The sequence below is a fragment of the Mustela erminea genome, chromosome 13 (genome assembly GCF_009829155.1).
Source record: "Mustela erminea isolate mMusErm1 chromosome 13, mMusErm1.Pri, whole genome shotgun sequence".
Taxonomy (NCBI): Eukaryota; Metazoa; Chordata; class Mammalia; order Carnivora; family Mustelidae; genus Mustela; species Mustela erminea.
In genome coordinates, this window is record NC_045626.1 from 79,145,208 (window position 1) to 79,165,455 (window position 20,248).

Genomic DNA, 20,248 nt, shown 5'->3' on the forward strand with positions numbered 1-20,248 from the left:
ACCTCATCAAAGAAGGGATAAAAAGAGCCATGAATTATGGTTCACAATATACGTGGCTGAGTCAAAGAGCTCGTGTTGGTTCAGTGACAATTCCAAAACGATTACATCTCTTCCCCCTTGGGCAATTTCTTTGGAAGGAGGCACATGCCCATTCCATAACTCCCTGAGGCTTTCAAGCTGGCTCCAAGCCAGGCATCATATGCACAGAACACTTTTAATGTACTTTGTTGCCAGCATTTAAAACTCACTAGATTTCTAAAATCTGAATCTGAGGCTTCTCTTAGGAAGCCAGAAGGCCTGGTAATAATGAACCAATGTTCCACATGGCAACGATGGGCCAGAGCTACGTTGTGGTCACCCCTTAAAACAGGACCTGTGCTTTCCCATTCTTCAAAGTTCTCATGTGATGCACTTTTCTGCGTCGTGAACTGATTGGTCCCTATAGGCATTCAAGTTTGCTGCTTTGGAGTAGAGGCCATTGGGTGAAAATGTCATCTTTGCCCAGGTCTCTGCCTTGTCACACTGCCTCCAAGCCTGCCCAGAAGCCTTTCCCTCTGCAGCAGCGCCTCCCAAACCTTCATGGTGTGAAAGATGTTGAACCCCGGGGAGAGAGACAAGTGGCCCCATCCAGAGGCAGGTGAAGCCCAGACTTGCCTCTTTCACACTCTGTTTTCAAAACCCAGCCTATTAGGTGAAGGCACTTGAGGGAATAAAAGGCAGAGATTCAAGTGCTTTTCATCGCATCAAAGATGAGTGAGTGTTTTACCCAACGTGTCAGGAAGGCGGTTTTAATCGTCAGAATTACCTTCATTCAGCCTTTGAAAGGCCGGATTCTCAGGCTTCTCTGAGCTTCTTGTTCAGCGGGCATATAAGAGCAGAGCAAGGAATGGATGGTTCTTTGGCTTCTTCTCAGGCTGGGGGCGGGGGGGTGGCTAATCACTCCTGGATGACTTGTGTCCATGGACTGCCCAACACTAAGTAGAAGTAGGAAGACGTGATTCATATCCTGATTCAGAGAGAGTTTATGAAGTACATACTAGGCACTTCAAACGCTGTCTACAAGACAAATTCCTAAACTATGTCACCAGCCCAGACTTTTTTGAATCTTTACATCTTTCTACTTGACATTGCCATTTGAATGTCTCCCAGATTGCAAACGGCCGTGCTCTAAATCCAACTCTACTGCACCCACCACACTCAAACACTCTCTCACATCTTCCCCGGCTCAAGAAATACCAACTTTATCTCCATAGTTGCTTAAATGAAAACTTAAAAGTTATTCTTTTTTTTTTTTCTTGAGAGAGAGAGAGAGAGAGTGCACACATGTGAGCAGTGGGGAGCAGAGGGAGAAGGAGAGAGAGATGATCTTCAGCAGGCCCCACACCCAATACAGAGCCCTATGTGGGGCTCGATCTCAGGGTCGTGAGATTATGACCTAGCCAAAATCAAGTCAGACACTTAACAAAATGAGCCACACGGGGACCCCTAGAAGTGGTTTTTTTAAATTTTTAAAAAGATTTTATTTCTTTATTTGACAGAGAAATCACAAGTAGGCAGAGAGGCAGGCAGGAAGAGAGGGGGAAGCAGGCTCCCTGCTGAGCCGAGAGCCCGAGGGGGGCTCGAACCCAGGACCCTGAGACCATGACCTGAGCCAAAGGCAGAGGCTTAACCCACCGAGCCACCCAGGAGCCCCTAGAAGTTGTTTTTGATCTTCTCATTCAACCATAATAGCCAATTCATCAGTAAGTCAGAGACAGGAAGTAGTTTTTCCTAAGGGCACACAGCAAGGAAATGGTAAACCTACCGAGCTCTTTCTAGCTGGGTCTCTTCTCAGCAGTCCTATTTAGAAATACTTCGGGAGACTTCTCTTTGTCTTCTTCCAGATTTCTCATCCTCTTTCCACCGCCCAAGGCCCTGGGAAACTCAACACAACTTCCCGCCTCTTCTGGACCCTAAGCAGGCCCAGCTTGTGGCCGATCCCCTTCCTCAAATCAGCCAGGGCCCTGGCAGAAAGGGTATGCACATTAAAACTTCGTAATAACCAAAGAGAGATAAAGGCAGAGTCTGTTTACAAAGGTGTGGTCATGGTCAAGAGATAGAACAGGGACATATAGGACCCAGGAGCATGGGGATCCTCACGAGCAAGACGAGGAAGAGGCTAGCGGAACCTGCAGAGTGAACACGTAAGGACTGTCCTTAACAGGGAAACACAATCACTGCTCCTCCAGCCCCCAGGGAGGGACCCCGAAGGGAATAAAACCCACCTCTCTCTGTTCCCAGTTCCTGGCGTTCTGCTCAAGCTTCCCATTGGCTGAATCCAACCAGAAGCTAGAGGCAAGGCTCTCCGCTGATGGGGTGAGCCTCCAGAGGAACCAACAGAGGTACAGAAGGGGGGGCTGGTGAGTAGACCAGAAGGGACAGACAGCTAGCCCATGAGACTTTCAGGTTGAAAGATGAGAGGTGGTTCCATCCATGAGGGTTTCTTTGATTTCAAGCGCCAGATTGACTCTGGCAAAACTCTAGCGAAAGAAGGAATATATTGGAGGGATTCGGTTAACTCCAAGATTTCAAGGAAATCTGAACAACGGAGCTGTAGGGGTAGGAGCCAGCACTCCAGGACTGCATGTGGAGGGGGAGGGGAAGGATACCAGGGGGGCTCAGTCAGTTAAGTGCCTGCCTTCGGCTCAGGTCATGATCTCGTGGTCCTGGGATCCAGGCCCGCGTTGGGCTCCTTGGTCAGCAGGGAGCCTGCTTCCCCCTGTCTGCTGGTCCCCAGTTTGTGTGCTCTCTCTCTCTCTCTCTCTCTGACAAATACAGAAATAAACGAGTTGCTGGCAATTCAGGAGATGCTTATGGTCACCCCTAACCCACCGTAGCTGTTGACTCCCCAGGCCAGTCCCGCAAACCAATATGAATATCCTCTACCTGCCAGGATGATGGAGACCCAGTCACTGGCCCCAGTGATCTTCCATTCTGTTGGCACAGAGAGATGGGCACAAGGATAATCTTACCACCCAAAGAAGGACTAGGGGATCACCCAGAATCACCCGGCAGGTGCCCATATCCTGCATAGAGCATTTCCAGGGAGTACGGTACAGCCCAAAATTAAACTATGGCTCCAGAATTGTGACATGCACCCAGCCAAACCCTGAGTCACAGAAAATTAGGCAAGGGGTTAATTCTGCCTTCAACAAAACACAACCTCCCAGGGGTTCCTGAATGTGCCATCACTTCCGGATCTCTGTGTGTCTCGAGCTCCTCCCCCTCCTCCCTTCCTCCCTTCCCTGGGCCAACTCCAATCTTCTCCAGACTTCAGCTTGGAAGTTACACCCCCAGGGTAGGAGTTTCTCTGCTCCCACCACCTCCTCCCATTATGGTCCTTGATACAATGTGTTGTCATTATGTGACCTTGAGCAGTGCCTTCGCCTTCTCTGAGCCTCCCTTTCCTCCCCTGGAAAACAGGGTCGTAATAGTAGCCTCCTAACTGGGTCTTTGTGAGCCTTCAATGATGTGGCCCTCACAATGCACTCAGAATGGTACTTGGAGCAGACTAAGCAGGCCGTGAGAATTCTCTGTCCTCACCTTAGCCACTAGTCAGCCATGAGACTTAGCACAGAATCTGCTACAGATCTTGGTTTTCCGGAGCCATGTGATCTCCCAAGACCTCAGATGGCCCCTCATTGATTCTGGCAGCACTCCTACTAGTATTGATCAAATATCAAGACTGCCTTCCTCTTGAGGTTGTTAATTGGTCCAAGAACTGTGCGCATGGGGAGCCTAACAGATTTCTGAATGAAATCATTGATACCTTTCCCATGGCATCAGCTCAGAGTGGGGTTAGCGGTCCTTGAAGTGCTTGAAAAAGTCTTCTTTTATGAGGTGCTATCCTCATCTGTGGTATTAGTCATTGGTTAAATAACTGAAGGTCTTACTTTCTGTATTTATCAGCCCTTCATTGAGCACCAACTGTATGCACATCGTCCGAGAGGTCTTCTCTGTCACATTACCTGAAATTACCCTCACCCCCACCCCCTCTTTGCCCCCTTGCCCTGCTGTTTTTGCCATAGCATTTATCACTGTTTGACATTACTTTACTTGTTTACTTGTGGATTTATATGATTTTTGTGTCTTTACTCGTTTTATGGTCAGTCTCCCCGACCAGAGCATCAGATTCCTGAGAGCCAGGACTGGGTCAGCTTTGCTCACTGCTGTGTCACCACAGCCCAGGACACACAATGAGCGCTCCTCAAATATTTATCGGATGAATGCATGCAAAGCACGGGGTCAGGGACTTTGCCAGGGGAAGAAAATTGAACAATAAGTTGTGGGTTCTGGCTTCAAAATGCTTATTGGTGGGGGAGTCAAGCAAAAATCGTTACAGTTCTGGGCGGAATTGGGTGTGTTCTAAGAGCGGAACCTTGCCATTCTCTGAGGGCCAGGGAAGAGAGAAGGGGAAAGTGTCCTAGACCGGCTGCAGGTCATTCTTTCCTGTCTGTTTCCTCTCTTCACCTGACTACAGATCGTAGGCTGATGGCGGGGATCATGTCTGTCCAGTTCACCACCAATCTAGGCGCGGGACGGAGTGTGGCAACGAGTAGTTCAGTCACTGTCTTATTTTCGTTTTAGCTGGGAGATTGAGATGAGGGTTGGAGTCATCAAGCAAGAGGCAGAGCTTAGATTTCTTGGGGGAGGTGACCCCAGAAAGATACATTGTTCTCATGCAAGTTACCATGGTGGGAGACCAGAGCTGAATCCTGCATGGGAGCCTTGGGGGACGGTATAGACCATGCATCTCAGAGTTATCCCATTCAAGGGGACTTATACCCCAGTTCCCATCAGGCATTGATTGAAGGCACTCTAACCCAACTGTAACTGAGGTTCCTTCTACAAAAGAGTACAGGTGCTGGCAGCTGGAATTTGGATCAGCACGATGAGAATTGTAGATGTCGAGGGGATACAGGTGGGACACCACCAGAAGATGCTACAGTAAATATTTATTGAATGAATCAGTCAATGAATGAATGGACATTGGTCGGATGCCTACTACATACCAGGTACCTTGTAGCTGTTTGTTAATGTGATTGGCAAAGCTTTCAAAAGACAGGTAGATACTGGAGCTCAGAGAGGTTAGGTAACTTGTTCAAGGTCACACAGCAAGCAAGAGGCAGAGCGTAGATTTGGCCCGGTCTTGTCCGGTTCCATGCCCACCCACTCTCTCTTTTGTAATGTCAGCTGGTGGGATACAATAGCAATGTGGATACTCTGGCCTTGCCTGTCTCATTCATCTTGTTTACTTTCTCCTTGGCACCAGGTCTGCATCAGCCCAGCCTCGTCCCAGAGTCCCCTTGCCCTAAGGTCACTACAACCCTTCAGGGCTTCATTTTAGTCAGAATTTCCCCTAAAGGTGTGTGGGCTTCTGATTCCAGTAGACCTCGGGTTCAAGTTCTAGAGCTGCCACAACTTAGCTCTGTGTCCTGGAGCAAGTCATTCTACGTCTCTGTGCCTTGTTTCCCCCAAAGAAGGCCAATAACACCCAACCTGCAAGGGGGCTGTGAACATTAGAAAGGATTAGCACAGCCCATAGTAAGTACACAAGAAATGGTAACCATGATCTCAAAACAGTGATACTTAGCTTGCTACCCCATCTTCTTCTATCCACTTCCTCCTCAATATCAGCAACCAGTATGTACTATTGAATTACATAGACCCTGGGCTCAAATCCTGGCTCTGCCACTTACCTAGTTCTCATGCATAGAAAGTGTCTGCCATATTATGAGTGCTTGCTTGCTACTAAGTGTCTGTTCAAGTATTTAGTATCATCATACTTCTTTTTATTATCATCATTAATATCACCTAAAAGTCCTCCTGTGAGTCAGCAAAGCTTTATTAGACGCCTACTGTATGCCAACACTGGGTGGAGTGCTGGGGCCCAAGACATGAAGAAAACAGGGTATCCGTCCTAAGAAGCATGGGGTCAGATGATGAAGCAGAGCCAGAGGACAGCAAATACAGAACAGACTGATCAGCCCTGGGACAGTGGGAGGACCAGAAGAGCATTAACATCACATCCGGTGAAGAAGCCATAGCATCCAGACCCTTCCCTGTGGCCCCCCAAACACAGCTTTCTCTGAACACACTGCCGTCCCCTCTGTCCATACTTCTCATTCCGCCTCAGAGCTCCCACTTCCTCCCCTACAGCACAGCCAGAGAGCTTGGTGGATCTCCATGCTTCCCCTCAATAATCCAATTGTAAGCTCTGCAAGGCTGGGGCAGTCAGTGTCTTAAGTTTCTTCTGTAGGCCATGAAGTAGCCAACACACTATGCTGCCCATATGTATTCTATATGGATGCCAGCAGGAGACAAGAGATTCCTGGATCAGAGACACAGGATTCTACTACTCACAGCAATAGCAGTAACCGGGGCATCAGCATTTTCTCCAGGAGCCCAAAGCCCCATTCCCACAGAGCAACACGAAGAGGACCGGATGCTGTAGTTCGGATTATAGGAGAGGAATCCCAAATTTAGAGAAGCCGAATCTTTCATGACATGAGTGAGCAAAACTGCCCTTTGCTCTGGAGGGAGTCCGTATCATTATTATACAGGACAGGAGGCATGCCTGCCTTTTGCTCTGAAGGGAAATACTATTTCTATCTTCTGAAGCTGCTATACAAACATCTTGAAAAGATAGTCTGGAAAAAAGGCAATCAGTGCCTCTGCTGGCAAGACAGGCAGGAGTGAAAAAGATACGTGGTCTCCCAACATATATGGATGGATGGATGGATGGATGGATGGATGGATGGATACATGCCTGGATGGATGGATGGGTAGATGGGTGGGAGAATTAAAATTTGCAAGGCAATGCTTTTTAGGCTGTGTTTCTGGAACCCATAGGTGCTTCAGGGTTTCCCTAGAGGAGGATAGGGCAGCCAGGGGTCTTGTCCCCTCCCCAGTGATTTCTCAGTAACTCCTCCTTTATTTTATTTTATATATTGGCTTCTGTATACAATTCCATTTGGAAACTAATATATACTATTAGATTAATATACATATATAGTCAGATAAGAAGTTGCAATGGCTAAAACAATTTTAGAAATCATTGGTGTTGGAAAGTGATTCTCAAACTTAAAAATGTGTCAGAATCACTGGAGTTTGTTGAAGCTCAGATTACCAGACCCTCCAGAGCTGCTCATTCGGTAGGGCTGGGGTGGATCTAGAAAATCTGCATTTCTAACTAGTTTCTGGGTGCTCCTCCTGCTGCTGGTCTGGAGGCCATACTTTGAGAACCACTGCTGTGGAGAAACCACCCTGATTCTTCCATGCAACAGAATTCAATTACTGAGGGCCTGGGATGTACCAGCAAACTGCTGGGCATATTGAAGTCCATAAAAATGGATTCAGGCATGGCCCATACTTCTCTAAGGTCTCCAAATTTTGAACCAGAGACAGGAACCCCATATAAACTAATAATAATAATAATAATAATTGGGGCACCTGGGTGGCTCGGTGGGTTAAAGCCTCTGCCTTCGGCTCGGGTCATGATCCCAGGGTCCTGGGATCAAGCCCCATGTCAGGTTCTCTGCTTAGCAGGAGCCTGCTTCCTCCTCTCTCTCTCTCTGCCTGCCTCTCTGCCTGCTTGTGATCTGTGTCAAATAAATAAATCTTTAATAATAATAATAATAATAATAATAAAAGGAGGAGGAGCTATCATTGACTAAGCACATACTATGTGCCAAAGACCAGGCCAAGGACTTCATGTGCATTATCTCAGTTAATGAGCACAGTCTTGGGAGGTAGTGACTACTGCCATCCCCATTTTGACAGATGAGAAAGCTGAGGCTCAGAAAGGTCAATTAACTTGCCTGCGGTCACACAGCCAGGAAGTGGCAAAACCCAAGACTAACTCCCAAGCTTTTAAATCACACCATATTTTTGCACACTCCCCTTTTCCACACAATTAGAGGGAGTATAAGACAGTTTGCTTGAGTGTCAGATTAAATAAATCAAATGCCAAAACATATGAAGCTAATGGTGCTCTAGGCTGTCAGGTTGAGAAGAAGAAAGTGGGTTCTCTCATTAGGGCTGTAAAAGTCAGGATGAGGCCAGCAGAATTGTGTTCTGGGGTTCAGGGTGGCACAGACTGCAAAGTGCCGCACACAGCACAGCCTGGACTTTGAGTTTGTCTGACTTGTTCATTGTGCTGAATCCTTCAGGAGCCAGAAATCCTGCCTGGGGTGTTGGTTGCCCCAGCCCCTGGCACAGTGCCTGGTACCTAGACCATCAAAAAAGAGGGGACAGCAGCTGATTAAATGCACAGTACAAGATGCCACAGAGAATTCCCAGGCCAGTCGCTCTCAAGTTTGTTTTTCGAATGAAAGCTATGAGGAAGTCAGATCAACTCAGAATGGAGGGGGACCCTAGGGGGTCCAGGGCACCCTTCGCCAGCCTTCTCCCTCTACCCGCAGCCCCCAAGACACTGATGTAGTATCCAAGGAAGTCCTGGAACAGAGAGGGATGCTATGTTCCAGTCCAACCTTAATTTTATAGGTGGGGGAAAAGAGACCCAGAGAGGGGAGGGGCCTGCCCCAGGTTGCATCCTGAATGGAGGACTGAGTCAGATAAGAAGTCACTGAGGCCCTAGGCTGGTAGCTTTCCAGAATACTGAGCTGGAATTTCACTTGCTCCTCCCTCTACTGTCTCCCCATTACCATCTCCCAGGGATTGGTCTCGGAATTTTCTTGACTCTTAGAAATAAGTTCCAGTGTATCATCTTTTCTGTGCATGTCTCTGGTATGGGGTGGGGAGCAGAACTGCAAGAGATTGTGCTTTGATGGGGAGAGGAAGCCGTCATTGTCCCTGAGAAGCTGTGTCATTGAACTCCAAGTATCTACAAGCTGAGGGTGAGGACCCAACCCAGCTCACCTCTGTGCCTTCTTGCCACAGAGTAGCCAACTTGAGACCTGCTTCAGCTCCCCCTGAGGAGCTTGCTAAAAATACAGCCTCTTGGGTCCTCTCTCCCACACCAAGACCTACAGATTCAAAATCTATGGAGGCACAGTCCAGGAACTGGTATTCCCCTTCTCGGGCAATTCTTTTTTTTTTTTTTCTTTTAAAGATTTTATTTATTTATTTGACAGACAGAGCACACAAGCAGGCAGAGAGGCAGGAAGAGAGAGAGAGGGAAGCAGGCTCCCCGCTGAGCAGAGAGCCCGATGTGGGGCTCGATCCTAGGACCCTGAGATCAGGACCTGAGCTGAAGGCAGAGACTTTAACCCACTGAGCCACCCAGATGCCCCCTTCTCAGGCAGTTCTTAAGCACCTAGAAGTATAAGGGCCCCTGCTTTATGTTCTGATTAAGATCTCCTGTGCACTCAAACACGTCCACTCCCAGGCATTGAAATCCATTTTCTTTCTTTCTTTTTTTTTTTTTTTAAAGATTTATTTATTTATTTGACAGACAGAAATCACAAACAGGCGGAGAGGCAGGCAGAGAGAAAGGAGGAAGCAGGCTCCCCGCTGAGCAGAGAGCCCAATTCGGAACTCGATCACAGGACCTTGGGACCATGACCTGAGCCGAAAACAGAAGTTTTAACCCACTGAGCCACCCAGGCACCCCGAAATCCATTTTCTTGGTCTGAATTCTTATACTGGTGGCTGACGCCTGTTTCATTCTGAGTAAATACCTTTAGGTAGGCTGTACTCTCCAGTTAGCCACAAGCCCCACTACTCCCTGATGTCTCAGAACCAGCCCACTTCATCTGTTCCCTAGAAGCACTGGCTTCTCCCTGCCATTGCCTTCAGAATGCAAATACTTTGATTCCCCTTCACAGTCCAGTGTGACAGGCCCTCAAACATGCCAGGTTTAGAGAATTCTAAGATCTAGCAGCTTGAATCGAGATGGGGGAGTTTAAGAGGGCATCCTGTATTGGGGGTGCAGGAGACAATGAAAAGACTAACTTAGGAGTATGAACAGCAAACTTAGGGCTCTTTCTGAGTTTTCAGTTGATTCTCTGGAATGCTCAAGACACCCCCCCACCACCACATCCTAATGCCCCACCCTCATTTGATGTCTCCTCTAGGGACACACACTGCAAGGTGGCAGCCGAAAGATACAGACAGTCCCCAGGGTGGCCCAACACTCTCACCCCATTCAAGTCAGGTCAGCACAGAGCGGACCCAGGCTCAGAGGTCTCCAAAGCTGAGTAAACAGAAGCAGGAGGGACCTGAGTCCTCTCTAGAAACAGGAAGGCTACAGTGAAGGTTTAGCGCCATCTGTCGGTAATTCCGGGAACTGCCTCTCTGGCCATCGGGCTGCGTAGAGCAAAGGGCACCTGCAAACTTGCCGTGTGGGGTTTCTCAGGCAAGAAGTTGCCTCCTTTTTGCTCACTAAAGCACCCTGAAAGATCACTGATTCAGTTGCTTCTGGCCTTTTCAAGGTGTCCGACTCCTTTAGAAAAAGGCTACTGAGTACTACAAATCCTCTACCCCAGAAAAACACACCTGGACTTGATTTTGCATGTAATCCCAGGGGCCATCTTCTGGTTCAGATCACTTTCTGAGACCCAGGGATGCCAAGGGGTTTGTCCGAGCTCACACAGCTCATTCGTGGCAGAACCAGATCTGGAAGCCAGATGTTCCAGCTTCAAATCTAGTGCTTCCTGTGCCAAGCCTGCTTCTTTAAGACTTAAAGGGCTCCTCCTGCTTCCTTCCCTGCGGGACTCCTATGGATGTCTGTCTGCCAGGGTTGTTTAACAAGTCAGTAACCATTCCAGGGACTGTGGTGCCCCCACCCCTCCCAGGGGTTCTAGGATCTCAGACAACCCTTTGCCCCACTATCTGGCCCACCTGCTCTGCCATTCCCCAGATCCCCCAGGGCCACTACAGTGACCCACCCCTCTCAGGGACCCCAGAACCAGCATCTTGAGCTGGGAGCCAGGACAGGGATCTGATAGGCCACTGACAGGCTGTTGCCCTTGGATCAATCACCAAACCTCCCTGGACCTTGGCCTCCCCATGTGTAAAAGCCACGGTTCGGGACAGCCATCTCAGGGTCCCTCTCACTCTGTGCAAGACTGCCCCACAGGCATGATCCTTCATAAGCGTATCTAAGTGACTTCCCCAGCCAGGCATGGTCAAATTCTTTTCCAGAATCAAAGGTGGGAGGGTAGGTGGGAGGACTACTTGGGGGGGAGGATCTGTGTGCAATGGGGGTCAGGGGGTACCCAGAGAACCTTCGGGAACCTTCAACTCAGGACAGAGAGGAAGACCAAGGGGCATTGCTGGGGGATGCAGGAGTGAGGGAGATGGTGAGTGACAGAGAAGGGGGCGGCCAGGAGGGGCACAGGGTTTGGTATACAGTTGATGGTTAATTAAGGAGCTACAGTCATTACGTAGCTGGACTTCATTCAGTAAGCTCTTCATTTATTTATTCAGCACATGTTAATTTGGTTTTTGGTTGGAGCAGAAATTCTCAAACTTGATTGTGGACCAGGATCTCCTAGAGAATGTGTAGGAAACACAGACTCCTGGGTCCCCACCTCAGTGTGTGGTTCAGCAAGTCCGGGGCAGGGCCCCCCACCTGGCATTGCTAATGAGTTCTGAGGGGATGCTCAGTTTCTCAGTTTGAGAAACACTGACTTTGAATGACAGATGAGACAGACCCCCCCCCACCTTTGGGAGCTTCCAGCAGTGCAGCATTAAAGGAGTAAATATCCTAAAGTGTGTTGCCTTAAGAAAGGGGAAGGACAGGGCATTAGGGGAGCTCAGAGCAGGGGGTTCCCCAAAGAGGAGGTGTTTACACTGAGACCTGAAGGCTAAGTAGAAATGGCCCAGCAAAGCCGCAGAAGGGGGAGATTTTAGTTTAACACTAACTTAGTAGGGGCGCCTGGGTGGGTCAGTTGTTAAACATCTGCCTTCAGCTCAGGTCGTGATCTCAGGGTCCTGAGGTCGAGCCCCAAGTTGGGTTCCCTGCTCTCCCACTCCCCCTGCTGTGTTCCCTCTTTCGCTGCTTCTCTCTGTCAAATAAATAAATAAAAATAATTTTTAAAAAAAGATAAACACTTACTTAGTAGCTGCCAGAACCCCTCTCACATTCCTCATCTTCCCAGTCAATGGAAAGGAGGCAGGATTGATTCCATTTTACAGATGAGGAAGCTGAGGCTCAGAGAGGCAAAGGACTAGCCCAATATCACACAGCAAGAAAGCAACCCCAGACTGTCCCTGCACAGGCCACCTCTCAGGAGCTGCCCTTCTGCCACTTCTGCCCAGCACCCCCTCCCCGTCCCCTGGGGGAGCCACCGCCTAGACACAGCTGCAGGGTGGCCAGCCACACTAGGCTGCTCCCCCGCCCCTCACCCAAGCCCTTCAAGTGTTTTCACTGCTGGGTGAATTCAACAGATGCCTTTCGATCGCAGCCTATTAAATTAGCCCCTCTCTGCAGCCAAAAGAAGATAATTATGTTTTCATTAGCCCTGGATAATGTATTACCCCCCTCAGTGGCCGCCACATCAGCAAACCTCCTCCTTCCCCTCCTCCCCGTGGTTCCACTGGAACACTGTGCTCCCCTGGGCCCACCTCTAAGCAGCCGTGTGGGGACTGGTTAGGGTCCAGGTTGGCTGAGACGGGGGACAGGAGGCAGCCTCCCTTCGGCTGGCAGAGGCCTTTTGCACACCCACCCTCCACACAAGGATGGAAGACATGGGCCCTGGAGAAGATCCCACAGTAATTGTTCTCCTGATGACCACTGATGGGGGGCTTGCTCTGAGCTGACCCCTGGATGTGTCTCAGCTGCTCAAATCCTACAGTGGTGGGGGAGAAGGGTGGCTTTACCAGCATCTCCCCCTGAACACCAAGGAGGTCGTGCTGGAATCAGCTTAGAGTGAACGTCTGAGCAGCCTCAGAGAAGGGGCACCACAGAGGAGTTTTGGGGGACCGTCCCTCTGCATAGTCCCAGGACCACCCCCATGGCTGTGAGTTTCTGGTGTCAGTGCCCATCTGCAGCTGTTGAAGCCCCGTGGGGTCCATGCTCAGCACAAGTGAGGGGAGCCCCCCACACACACACCAGACACTCCCCTGCCACCAGAAAGACAGCTCTGACATAGTCACTCTCTTTCTCCACAAGGCAGCAGGAAGGGACCCACTTTGGGGTCAGTAGGACCCGAGTTCGAATAGCCGTTTTTACCGCCAATTCACTGGGTGACCTGGAGCAATTCATTTTGCCCCTCGGAGTCTCTGCTTTCCTCCCCGTACAATGGGAATAAGGAAAGGAATCGCCTCTTACCATTTTTATGGTCATTCAACGAGAGCCCTATCAAACGCTTGGTTCAGACTGATAAAATGATTAAGTGCTTGGTACAAGATAGGCTTTATTCTTTCTACTATGACCAGGATTATCCTAGTCCCCTAACCTGATGGAAACAAGCAGAGTAGGGAAGGGGGCGCTCTCTCTCTCTCCTTCTCCTTTCTCTCTCTCTTTTGCTCTAATACCCACACACAGGACCCCTCGTGATGACAGGCTCCTACCTTGGGCTCAGAGGCCACGTCTTCCCCAATCTCTGTCTGGAGAGCTCCTGTTTCCATTCTTTGCTCTCAACTGTGCCAGGACAGCTGGTGGTAAGGACAGATTTGGGGGAGTGGGGTTTCTGTCTCCCTCTTCCCAAGACCAAGCCAAACCTGCCTTTTGCAGACACAGCTCAGCCTTGACCCTGACCTCACCATCTGTGGCTGCCTATTCCCTCCCAACCACCCTTCTCCCCAGATCAGAACAGCAGGTGCTCCGGGAGAGGAGGTGGCCCGCCTGAGGCCTATTCTGGTCCTGAAGCGCACACAGGCAGGCGAGGTAGCTGTTCTGAGCAGGTAAACGGCCAGCCCAGTGGAAAAGTGGCTTCCCTTCCCCTGGCTTTCTGATTTTCCCCAGTTGCCATGGTAATTGAGGGGAACAGCATTCTGAGTCTGACACCACTGAAACCCAGTGCTCAACTTTGAAACGGTTCAGGCAGGGGAAGCTGGAAGGACTCAGCTGCAGCCCCAGTTCCCTGGGATGCCCCATCCAACCTTTGTCATCATGATTCTCAGCATTGTTATTATTTTTCCTGGCTACTGTTTACTGAGCATTTACTACGTGCCAGGCACGACGCCAAGAGCTTCGCCATCGTCTTCCCATCGTACACATCTTTCCAATGACTGCAGACCCTTTTCACCACTGGGGAAATTGAGGCTCTGGAACTTGCCCCAAGCGGCACAGTTAGGAAGTGGCAGCATAGCCCTGCGGCCCAGAAGGAATTGCTGGTCTCTTCCTTCCAGCATGCTGAAGAAAACACAGAGCTCCACGCCCCTGCCAGCTTACTCTTTATTTCTTCCTCCTTTCCTCATCCCCCACACCTCTCTTCCTATCCCCAAAGTCACGCCCCTTTCTCCATGCTGGGTGTGCAAGACAATCTGAAAGCATTTATTAGTGACAAGGGGGAGGGAGGGTCCTCTTTGCCTCTCCTCTGCACAGCTCAGAACCTGAACAGGCTTGTTTCCCTCGGCAAGGCTGGGGAGGAGGTCAGACTCAAACCAACCAGGAGCCAGGAGCTCAGCGTGTGTGTGTCTATGTGTGTCTGTGTGTCTGTGTGTGTCTGGAGTCTCCTCTCTTTCCTTGGTTTTCCCATTCCTCCAAGAGTGTGTGAGCAGCAGTAACAGTGAAATGCAAAATCCTTTGCAATCTGCCCAGGAAAAGACAGCTTTTGAGATGGGTTTATATGGTTACCCATATGTTAGAGCCCCTAAGAAAGGAAGGAAAGCTTGGATCTCTATCTTCTCCTCCCCCAGCCCAGCCCTAGGCCTCTCCCCACCTGCAGGTCTACCAGGCCACAGGTGAGCCGCGCCCCTTCCCGGCTGCCCCGCCTAAGTGCTGCTCCCTGGAAAAGCAGAATAAGGCAATATTTTCAGACCTGGCTGCCTGTCTCCCAGTCTGCCCACCCAAGAGCCAGGGCCAGAACTCAGTTTGCAATCTCCTGAGGACTGCTGGGAGCTTCCAACCCTGCCCAGCGTTGGGGGGGGGGGGGCTGTAGGGCCCACTGTCCCATTAAGGAATCCTCTCCCAACACTGGTGTAGAGACCGAAAGAACCATCCCTGCTTCCCATGGGGCCTTGTCTGCCCAGAGGGCTGCCCTGTGGCCACCACATTCAGAGCCCCCTCCAGGCTCCCAAGAAATTGTCGTGGTGTGTGTATTTCCTGATAGGAAAAAAAAAAAAAATGGAAATTAGGTTATATAAAAGATGTATGCTTCGGAGCCCAGAGCGGCTCTTTTAATGAGGGTTGCGACGTCTCCCTCCCCACACCCATAAACCAGCCGGGTTGGACGTCACCGCTAATTCGTTTCAGCGATGATAGGATAAAGGAGGGACATTAAGAAATAAATTCCCCCTCACGACCCTCGCTGAGCTCACGGCTCAGTCCCTACATATTTATGCCGCGTTCCCAGCCGCCGGGCGAGGAGCCACTTAGCGCCGCGGCTCCTCCGAGGGGCGGCCAGGCGGCGAGCGGCCGGGCGGACTGGGTGAGCCAGGGGCGCGCGCGGGGAAGCCCGCAGCCTCCGTCCCGAACTTGGCTTCGCTGGGGCGGAGGGAGGGGAGGGGACTCGGAGGGGTGGGGGCTCGGCGAGAGGGGGCGGGGAAGGATCAGAGAGGCACAAAGCGGCGGGGAAGGGGGAGGGACGCGCGCGGCTCCCATCCGGAGGTGAGTGGGTGCGACTGGCGCCCTCCAGCCGCGCGGGGCGGCTGACCCGGAGGATTCGGAACCGGGAGCGCGGCGGCCGCGGGCGCCCGGGAGGAAGAGGTGGAGGAGAAGGAGGAGGAGGCGGCGGCGGGCAGGCGAGCGGACCAGCGGGCGGGCGGGCGGGTGCGCAGCGCGAAGAGGCAGCCTCGGCGCTGCCCGACTTGGCGGCAGGTGAGTTCTCGGCCCAGCCGTCCCGCGTCCCCTCCCCGTGCCCCGGGGCTCCCAGCTCGGGCGCCAGCCTCCCGGTGCGCACCGGAGGCGCGGGGCTTGCCGCGCGTCCCAACTTGGTTGGGGCGACCCGGTTCTCCTCGCAGCGGGCGGCCCCCAGGCTGGGGGGCTCCGGGCCGGGGGTCGACGCGCCCGCCGCGCTCCAACTTTGCAAGGACCCGCGTCCCTCTCGAGCCGCGCGCTCGCCTGCGAGCTGCGCGCCCGCGGTAATGGCGGACCCCTTGGCACCGCTCGCTACCCACGGCGGGCAGCCCGCGGCTGGGGGCCGCCCGTGCCCGAGGATCGCCGCACCTGCCCAGCCTCAACTTTAAGCTTTCCTGCGTGCCCGGCTCTCCGGAGGTATGGCACCTGCGCGCCCGCGGTAATGGCGGACTCGTTGGCATCGCTCGCCGCCCTCGGCGGGGGCCGGGAGGCTGGGAGGGCTCTGCTCTTGGGAAGCGTTGCTCCGGCCTGGCTTCCAACTTTGCGAGGCTCCTGGTTGCGCTCCCGCGGTCGTGGCGGGGCCGCCTGCACCTCTTACTTCTTCAGCCCGGGCGGGATTGGGGTGTAAGAACGCCGGCTCCCAGACCTGGCAAAGTTGTGCCTCCCGCTCGGAAGAGGCTCTGGGGCTCCCGGCGCGTTCCCCGGACGGAGGACGGGCGCGCTCCGCCGGGATTTGGGGCCAGGCAATGCACTGCGCGCGAAGGCTTTGCTTCCAGGTGATCAAGGGTCAGGGCAGCGTCCCCGTGAGATCCGACTTCCAGGGCCACCCTAAGGACCCTTGGGCCCGAAGGTCCGGGTAGGGCTCTCCGGACCGCGCCCTAGAAACCACAACACTCGCCTCCACCCCAGGGGCACTGCAGCCGGAGAGTCCTCGGCTCTCCGCAGGCTGGAGACTGCGCTGTCTGGGGTGGGCACCAGGAGGAAGAGGCACCCGCTGAGAAGCCTGTGGAACAACGGCAGGGAGCTTTTGAGTCAGGCAGGGAGCCTGGGTTCTAATCCTAGATTTACCCTTTACTGGGTGTGTGGCCTCAGTTCTCTTGTCTGTAAAATGGGGGAAACGATTCCTTTCTGGCAGGGCTGTTGTGGGGACATTAAAAAATTATGAATGGGAATGTAGGGTGTAGCGCAGATGGTCAGTATGGGGAACGTTGCTGAAATTTTATTGTTATAACACCCCTGAACCAGTTCCGGGAGGCTCAAGGGCGGGTTGTTTCCTGCCGGTAGGACCTGGGGGGCCCCTCAAGGTCCCCAGGCTCTTGTGGGTTGCACTTAGGTCTAGTGCAAATGAGTCGCCCAAGAAAAGATGCACGGTGTTCTTCCTGGCAGATGAGACCCCCTCTAATCCCTTATTTTAGCTCAAACACTTCACCCAGGCCCCTGAAGAATGTACAAGTGGCTGGGGAGGGAGCACCACCAAGGGGGGGATGGGGAGGAGTCCCTGAGCAGAGAAGTGGTGCGGGTGAGCCAGCCCACTCAACCAGGGCTCAGGTAGACCAGGACCTTGGAAGAGAGGAAGAAGGAACTGACCCCTCAGGCCAGTCCCCCAGAAGGAATGTGAAAAATCCTCTCCCTTTTTTCTAGCTCTTTCTCTCGTTGGTGTTGGGTCCGATGCTGCCCACTGGCAGACTCAAGGTGCAGTGATTTTCCTCCATTGTTATTTTGAACTTAAAGCAGGGAAGGGGCCTTGCGTGCCCCACTGGCAGAGTGGTGTCCCTTCTTCTCTGCCCCCCAGGGCATCTCTGCATCACAGATTTGAGAAGCTTTGACACGAACCCAAAGGGAGGCATTCTACACCCCCCTTTCACCACCACCACCACCCCAATCCTTATGACCAGTCCGGGTTCCAGAAGCCTCTGAAAGAGTACACACCTTTGTGCCACCTCCAAGGCACTGTCACACACAATGTTCCCCTGGAATATGCCCAGAATGCTCCCCAAAACTCCCCCCAGGTCACCAATCAGCCATCTGAATCCCATTTCGCAGATATGGAAGCTGAGGCAGGCGAAGCCAAGCCACCTGCCCATAGTCGCCTCGCTGGTAAGTGGCATAACCAGAGACCATAGACCCAGGTTTTGTCTTTCTAACCGAGGGGTTTTGCCCACGTCTGGACACCTAGGCAGTCTGACAAGGACATGCTCCTGCCCTAGCACTCAAAGTCTCATTTCCTGATCCATCTGCTTTCCCAGAGGCCATTCCAGTGGTCATGGGCATGACTGAGTCTCCAGAAATTGTAATATCCCCCCCCCAAAGTCCCAGACCACATAGGGAAAGAGCCAGCAGCATGGTAGAGATCTGGGAAGGGTCTTAGCTTGAGGCCTTGCCACTTAACCTCTGCAAACTTCAGTTTCATTATCTGCAAATTGAAAACATAACTCCCACAGGGTTGTTTTGAAGATTTTCTTCATCAGCTATGTGAAAGATAGTCGGGAAGCAATAGGTTTATGCCAAAGTTGGTGACTGGGGAAGAAAGAGACCCTAGAAGGAAGTCTTCTGTGGCACTCTTTGGGGCCAGTAAAGTAGGGGTGGTTTTCCAGACCTGTCTGTCCTGTACTTTTTCTGCCTCTTCTTTGTTTTCCCCAAATGGCCAAAGCAGGCTATCTGGGAGGCTTCATCCACAGAGAAGGACCTTGCCAGAAAGGGTGAGGGGCTAGCAGTGGTGTGGTAGGCCAGTTGGCTCCCTGAGGGTCTCTGCATTTGAGTCACAAGGCGCTGTCCAAGGTACTAACTGGACCTTTGTCCCCCAAACCTTCCTCCTGGTGGGGATCTGAGTTTCCTAGGACAGGGGAGAATCTGGGGGTGGTTCCCCCGGGTACTGTGAGCATGTATAGGTCTGGCTGTGCTGCCTCCTCGGGGGCATGTTTAGGGGTGTCTTATGACAAGGCTCAATATATTGCCCGTCATTCAAGTTCTGTAGTTTCCGTGTCTTGGTGAGCTTTGGAACGTTGTTGAGAATCACTGGCAGCAATCTGGGCCCTTTTGAACTGGGAGCCTTTTCCTATTGGAAACTGGAATGTGTAGAAGTTGAATTTGGCATTTCAGGACCAATTTTCACCCGGTCTATTTGAACAAAGGGGCATGCTTCCAACCACAGGTCGGTGCGGGTTTGTGTGTTTAACCACACAGTGGCTGCAACGACCATAGACTTGACGTTTTTCTCATTCTCATACACGATAGCATTTAGACCTCATCTAATCCAGCACATGCCAAGCACTGGCCTGGTGGACTATTGCCGTCAGAATCCACCCAGGTGCTGGTTAAAAGTCAAGATGCCAGGTCCCACCCCGGATCTAACAAGTCAGGGTTTCCAAGGGAGACCTGAAATTTCTGTATTCTTAACAAGACTTCTCCAGCAGATTCTAATGCCCTCTGCTCTTGTCCATCACCCTCATTTTACAGACGGAGAAGCTGAACTCAGAAAAGGTGAGCTCCTTGCCGAAAGCCACACAGCACTGTATCCATGAAGCTGGGGTAGAAACTCAGTGTCTTGACTCTTTGCCCAGTGCAAATGATAACAGCAAATTTACTCCAGGATAGAGAAGTCCTGTAGATTCCAAACTAAAGAGGATTTAATTACCTCTGTCTCTGTCTCTCTCTCCCAGTTGTTGTCAGATCGTTCAGGAGGGACTGAGCAGAGTCCTTTCCACTTAAACTTTCTGCACATCAGCCCTGTGTCCCTGTGTAACGCTGGGCATGAGTCTCATGGGTGGCTCCATCTGTCCTTTGGGAGGGGATTTCATTTAAAAAGTGACCTGTTGGGGCGCCTGAGTGGCTCAGTGGGTTAAAGCCTCGCCTTCGGCTCAGATCATGATCTCAGGGTCATGGGATCAAGTCCTGCATTGGGCTCTCTGCTTAGCAGGGAGACTGCTTCCTCCTCTCTCTGCCTGCCTCTCTGCCTACTTGTGATCTCTGTCAAGTAAATAAATAAAATCTTTTAAAGAAATAAAAAAATAAAAGGGACCTGTTGGTTGAAACTCTAGGAACCAAGTAATCAGACACTAATAAACCCTAACTACCACTGATTTCACCAAAACCATTGGTTTGAGCTCTTTGACAGCTGAGTCAGCACCCCTCCCAACCCCTTATAAGTCCTACATCTTTATGTCACTCACATCCCTGTTCCCCTGAGCAGCACCCAGCAATGCAGGAAAATTTGAGTCTACTTGAATCTGTTAAGTAAAAATGATCTAGCAACAGATAATCCCCGTAAGTCCCCAGTACAAGCGTAGCTGGCAGGGTCCAGCAGACACAGGCATATTTAATGACGAGAAGCCGAAGACAAGC

The 20,248-nt window shown here is 51.6% G+C and overlaps 1 protein-coding gene across 10 annotated transcripts in view; it reads left to right on the top strand.

Moving 5' to 3' along the window:
- NOS1 (nitric oxide synthase 1) overlaps positions 1–20,248 on the top strand; it is a 170,974-nt gene that overhangs the window by 47,955 nt on the left and 102,771 nt on the right. For 4 of the 10 annotated variants that reach the window (XM_032309119.1, XM_032309127.1, XM_032309126.1 and 1 more), the window contains exon 1: positions 15,680–15,928. The exons of 1 other annotated variant lie outside the window; for it this stretch is intronic. The gene's annotated coding sequence lies outside the window, so the exon portion shown is untranslated. Of the gene's footprint in view, positions 1–15,400; positions 15,540–15,640; positions 15,929–15,954; positions 16,325–20,248 lie in introns of those variants that run through there. 5 more of the 10 variants (XM_032309122.1, XM_032309120.1, XM_032309125.1 and 2 more) reach the window with 5 other exon arrangements.